The sequence below is a fragment of the Lepus europaeus genome, chromosome 4 (assembly GCF_033115175.1).
Source record: "Lepus europaeus isolate LE1 chromosome 4, mLepTim1.pri, whole genome shotgun sequence".
NCBI lineage: Eukaryota > Metazoa > Chordata > Mammalia > Lagomorpha > Leporidae > Lepus > Lepus europaeus.
The window spans coordinates 109,893,728-109,900,598 of record NC_084830.1 but is presented as its reverse complement, the minus strand read 5'-3'; positions in this window follow the sequence as shown (position 1 = coordinate 109,900,598).

Here is a 6,871-nt window from a genome sequence, read left to right as displayed (position 1 = left end):
AGTAAGTTCTATCATTAAAAAATCAAGTATAAGAGAAAGAAAAGTTAATGAATCAATAATCTAAAGCAGGAATCCCTGTTCCCAAGATGTAATGGATTCCCCAGACTGGAAGGACATGGGAACACTCCTGCCTTAAGCATGTCTCATCATTTTACTACTATAAGTACATCAGTTCCAAACCGTTCCAACTGGTTTAGAATTCCTATTGCTTTTCCCAAAACGGGTTGAAATGGAAGAATTTTCATGCCTGCTCTAGATGTCTTCAACTGGACTTTGACATGAAGACTTGCAGAATTCAGTCCATTTTCCAGTTGCCTACATTCACAGACTGGTAAGGTACTAAAAGTACCAGGTTGACACAGTCTGAGTCCTCTGTCACTGTGTCATTTCTGCTGCTCTAGTATTTAGCAATGTTTTCCAAGCTGAAAATCCCCTGCATCTTTCCAAGAGGAGCTTGCATCCCTATGCTCTCATGACCAGGAATAATGCTTCCAAGATAATGAGCTGTATCACCCAGGAGCAAGTGTCTTAGCTCAAGTAACCTTGGCCTTGCTCGGATCCCTGATCCTTCTGGCTGGACCACTCTGAGTGGCTTATCTGCATACATGAGCAGCAGACTGTTGGCCCTGGGCTCTGAACTTTCTAATAATGGGCACTTAAAGAACCCATGTGCAGGTAACAGATGAGCTATCTTCTCCAAGCCCAGCCAGTCTCACTTCAACATAAGCAGAAACATGCATCTCTTCCTGTTCCCTGGCCACGCTAAGCTAACAGCACACATGTGGTGATTTGTGAGTGTGCCAGGGTAAAGCCTCCTGCTTTGGTTATGTTGGAGGATTCCACTGTCTTAATTCTTTAACTTCTTTTTCTAATAAATGCACAACTTCACCTTTTCTTTCAGAAATAGACCATGGTTTTAGAAGATCATTTCTCTTCTACAACTCTCTATACCCATAGACTCTCGATTTTTCCATTGTGATATGTCTACAATTCCATTTCAAAGGGTTTGAACAGCCTATATGCTAACAGAATGTTTCTAATTGGAAAGAGTTGATTAAAAGAGGTGAGATGTGTTTGTATGGTTTGATCATATTTGTGATTTTTTATTAAAAAAAAAGGCTTGAAATATTTGCTCTGAAGCCCCTTTTAAACATTATCTGAGGATAACTGTAAAATGTGAAACTGTGAAATAAATGCACGTGTTAACTACCCACCAAATCAAGTGGTCGTCTAAAGAATGTGTGTGGCAAGATCCCTGTTGGTAAAAATATACATCATTGGGCAAACTCCATGGTCTCGTGCTCTTTCACCTTCAGGCTCCTCCTGATCCCAGATAGCACACGTGTGCACTCGCACCCCACCATTTCCTACCAAGGAAACAATTAACACTGATAATGCCACTGATGCTTTTCGTGGACATCCCTACACCACAACAATTGCCTTACTTTTGAACAGCTGGGCCTGGTGGTAATGAAAGATTTGATTCTCAAAAAAAAAAAAGTCACAGATCCTCTTCTAAGCCTTCTTTAGTGTTTTGGAATTCTTTTGCTTTTATTCAATGATAGCTTTATAGTTAGAGAACACACCTGGGAAAAAAATGATTATTCTTGGATTTTTTAAAATCACTCTATAGAACACAACATTAAAGTTCTCAATAAAAAAACCCCTAATATTATAGTTCTGTGCTCAGAATGGTCACAAGACTCACTTTATTCAAACTTTTCATTTCTTGGGTGAGAATATCAAGACTAACCTCATCAGGTTTCCCAAGGACATGAAACTAGATGGGGTAGAGCATCCTCTAAGTCATGGAGCTTTCATCTTTAATGACTTTAATATTATGAATAGTAATATTTCAATATAGGAAGTCATGTAAATATAGGAAGACAGTCATTTAATAAGTAAATGGCTTTTAGTAAGTAAATTTTGAAATGAGAGAGAGGGAGAAATGGAAAAATGCACACAGAAGAGACGAGCATGGGATTACTGTGGACCACGAGCTGGAAAGGAGTAGACAGTTCAGGGGAGAACTGTTAGAAGAAACAGGCAGGACAAGCTGTCAGTGATAGGCAAGTGTAGTAGAAGTATAGCAAGCTGCTGGCGCCGTGGCTCAATAGGCTAATCCTCCACCTTGTGGCGCCGGCACACTGGGTTCTAGTCCCAGTTGGGGCACAGGATTCTGTCCCGGTTGCCCCTCTTTCAGGCCAGCTCTCTGCTGTGGCCCAGGAGTGCAGTGGAGGATGGCCCAGGTCCTTGGGCCCTGCACCCCATGGGAGACCAGGAGAAGCACCTGGCTCCTGCCTTCGAATCAGCGCGGTGTGCCAGCCGCGGCGGCCATTGGAGGGTGAACCAATGGCAAAAAGGAAGACCTTTCTCTCTGTCTCTCTCTCTCTCACTATCCACTCTGCCTGTCAAAAAATAAAAATAAAAAAAATTTTTTAAAAAGTACAGCAAGCTGCCAGTGGGAGTTTCAGTATCCAAGACTGAAAGGAGGTTCTTCTTCGGCATGTGTATCATTCTTAGACCTACGGAACAGTTCTTCTCAGCTGCTGGCCCATGGTGAAATTTTTTCAGTCTATATTCCACTGAAGCCAAACATTCTTGCTTTTAAAAACAGAGGGCAGGCTTCGTGGTGCAGCACGTTAAGCCATCTGGTGGGATGCCCGCATCCTGTATCAGAGTGCTTGGAATCTAGGTCCACCTCTGCTTCAGATTCAGCTTTCTGCTAATGAATCTGGGAGGCAGCAGATGATGGCCTCAGTACTTGAGTTTCTGCCATCAGTGGGAGACCTGGATGGAGTTCCTGGTTCCTGGCTTCAGCCTGGCCCAGCCCTGGCTGCTGTGGGCATTTGGAGAGTGAACCAACATTTGGAAGACCCCCCCCCCCTCTGTGTCTGCCTTTCAAATTAATAAATAGATAAATAAAACTTTACACTCAGGTATTTTCTTTCTTTCTTTCTTTTTGATTTTAGCCTCCATATCCTACATATAAGAGAGAACATGCAGTATTTGAAAAATTATGTTTCTAGAACTCTTAACAGAAAGGAAATTATATTCAATAGATTATCAAAGTAATTTGCATATTGTATCATGATTGCATATTGTATCAATGATTTTTTAAAAGAAAGAAAAAAAGGATGTGTTTCATCTATTTTAAATTATTAAGAATACAGTAAATTACATGTAATTTTCAAGGTTTTTATAAATAATTTAGATATATATCAGACTTGAGTATGAGTTGAAACACCTTGAGTCCAGTTTTGGCCCACACTTTCGTGAGGGAAAGGGAAAGAAACAATAGAGGTGATTAAAATAATGGAGAACAAGTCCGATGAGAAGGGGCTTTCACACCGTAGAAAGCAAGGCTGAGTGATAATGACTTGATTATTAGGTTCAAGCAGGACTTTGTACCAGAGACATGCTGTTCTGCCTCTCACCTGAATGAATGAACTGTAAAAAAGTAAACGGCCATAAACAAACGCAAGAGAAAATCCAATCACTTACAAGGAAGAAAATGTTCAAGTGGAATAATGAAATGCTCAGATTCTCCATCTGGAAATAGACAATTCTATCTATGAATTTTATTGTTAAAATCTTCAAGAAATAGGATTTCATACCTCATCTCCTGCATGTCCATTTTCATTCAGAAGTTTCACATCCTACCCAATATAGAAAACTTGGTTAATGTATTTTTAACCTAGTTACCTGTAGAAAAAAAGATAACATGATGTGTTTGACACTGCTATGCTTAGCTCTGTTAGCAAGGTTGGCCGTTGGCTGGCATCTGGGAACCTGGATTTTGGAAGGGGTGCCAGCATTCCCAACTGATGAATGGCGTCAGGTGCCTCAACTGTTTGTTCCAACAAGGTTTATGTTGAACACCTGATTCCCTACTGGGAGTCTGGCAGCAAGGGTGCCTACAAGACGAGTCCCCCATCAAATTCTTGAGTGAGCACTGGGTCTCCAGTGAGCGTCCCGGCAGACAACATTCCACAGGTGATGTCACAATGAGTGTCAGAGGATTTGAATCAGTCCTGGGTGATTACACACGGAGAGGATTCTCATCAGCTTGTGTCTAGTCTCCCCAGGTTCCTTTTCCTTCCTGATAAGCTGATTCCTTCTGCTGAAATACATCACAGTCAGGAGTATGACCACATGATGAGTCCTGTGAGTCCTCCCACCAAATCATTAACCCTGGCCATGGTCTTGGGGACTCTGGGCAGACATGCTTTGCTTAAGAGCACTGGTCCCTAGAGTAGTGAAACTGGTGATAGACAACAGAGCCCAGAATCTCACCCCGGACCTATGGACTCAAGGCCTGTATTTTTCAGGGGCTAGCATTGTGGCATAGCAGGCATCTCAAATGGGTGCTGATTTGAGACCTGCTGCTCCACTTCCAATCCAGCTTCCTGCTAATGCGCCTGGGAAGTCAACAGAGGGTGATCCAAGTGCTTGGGCTGCTGCATCCACTTGGGAGACCTAGAAGAAGCCCCAGGCTTTGGTGTCGCAAGCCATAGCTGTTGTGGCCATTTGTGGAATGAACCAGCAGATGGAAGATCTCTGTCTTACCCCCCCCCTCACACACACACACTCTGCCTTTCAAATACATAAAAATTAAAATTTTCTTTTAAAAAAAAAGACCTGTAGTTTTCAAAGATCTCCGGGAGTTTTTGATGGGAAAGCAAATGCCAAATTCTCTGGAAGAAAACAATTGCAAGAAAGCTGTGTTTGTTGGGGGAGAAGATAACACAGTGTGTCTGCCACATGGAAGAAAAGAGTCCAGCTGAACACAATTACTGACTATGAACTGTGTGCAGAGCAGGCAGGCAGCAAACCTTTTCCTTCATCTCACTGGCTCTTCTACTTTGGTGCCAAGAAGGCACAGGAAAGTTGCTGTTTCTGATATGATTGCAACATGACAAAAAGCATCCAGAGAGAAACACGTAGCTGAAGAACGAGGCAGGTAGATGGTGGTGCCAGAGTTCTTCAACACAATGCCCAGTTTTTGAGATGCCAAATCTTAACAGCCATGCACATGAACCACATGGGCAGGCAAAAAATTAGAGTCCCTGCCACCAAAGAGTTTGGCTTCTGCAATGGGTAGGAGGGGCTGTGGCTTGAATGGTGCCTCCTGGGTCACATTCAAGAAAGGACAGTGCCGCCAAAGTTCCATCGAAGGAACTCTCAGACTGATGGAGGGAGAGGACTGGGCCAAGAAATGTGAGTTCATCAGAGTTGCAACATAAAAGCGCATCTCCAACTTGGGCTCCTGTCTCCTTTGGCCTCTTCCAGTCTGATCCACCAACCTACCCTATATGTGCTCTCAAGGTAGAGGCCTTGACAATCTGAGTTTCATTGTGCATGCAACCTTGTGGATTATGACTCTTGTTTAATTTCTGAATTTTAGAAGAAGTTGTGAATTTTTTAAAGGATAAATATTTTCATGGACATATTTAACAAAAATGCAGATACATCCTCATAAAATACAGAAACATGGGGCCGGCACCATGGCTCACTTGGTTAATCCTCTGCCTGTGGTGCCAGCATCCCATATGGGTGCCAGTTCTAGTCCTGGTTGCTCCTCTTCCAGTCCAGCTCTCTGCTATGGCCCCGGGAGGGCAGTGGAGGATGGCCCCAGTTCTTGGGTCCCTGTACCCACATGGGAGACCAGGAGGAAGCACTTGGCTCCTGGCTTTGGATCGGCGCAGCACCGGCCGTAGTGGCCATTTGGGGAGTGAACCAACGGAAGGAGGACCTTTCTCTCTGTCTCTCTCTCACTGTCTATAACTCTACCTGTCAAATAAAAAAAAAAAGAAAGAAATGTGGCATGACTGATGAATAAATAGCTAGTCTCTATGAGAGATTTATTTTTAGAAGAAATAGATAAATACATCCCTGATGAATTTTGCTTTTCAATAACAAGTTACTGAACCAATTCGCCAAAATGTATCTTGAAGCATCAAAAAGCCCTCATTCATAAATCATATCGTATCTCTGAGACAAAACAAAGGAAAGGGGACAGATGACAGTGGAAAGTGATAACCACAAATATCACCAATAAAAGTTAGCCTTGAATGCCGTGGCATTTAGAGCCACAAACCTTGGAATGCAACAACAAAGTGAATTTTCAGAATGTAAAGAAGTCCCAGGAGAAATTATCCATTTTAAAGAATATGAGATGTACCTTTTCTGGGTGTGTATATTGCTTACATCCTAACAAGACATTCTAATCCATTTCACAGTGGGATTCAAAGGCAAATTTTCAACAGGGGAAATAGAATTTTTTTATCTACTCCTGTAGTAATTTAATATATTATCAAGTTATTTCTTTTCCACAAAGAATCCAGTTGCATACCCTTTCACATTTATCCCAAAAGACTCATCCAGTTTAATTTAGTGGAGGAGCCTAACAATGAAAGTTGAGAGACCAGGACTCTGCCATTAACTTCATCTCTATTTGCCTAAATTTCCTAATATGTCAAATGGCGCTAAAGTACTCACCTTTCCTTTCTCACAGGTGTGTGGTGTGGTTAAAGACGAGACTACAGGGACTGGCACTGTGGCACAAGCGGGTTAATGCCTTAGTCTGAAGCACCGGCATCCCATATGCGTGCTCGTTTGAGACCCGGCTGCTCCACTTCCTATCCAGCTCTCTGCTATGGCCTGGGAAAGCAGAAGACGGCACAAGTCCTTGGGCCCCTGCACCCACGTGGGAGACCCAGAAGAAGCTCTTGGCTTCAGATCGGCTCAGCTCCAGCTGTTGCGGCCAACTGGGGAGTGAACTAGTGGATGGAAGACCTCTTTCTCTTGCTCTCTCTCTCTCTCTCTGCCTCTCCTCTTTCTGTGTAACTCTGTTAAATAAATAAATAAA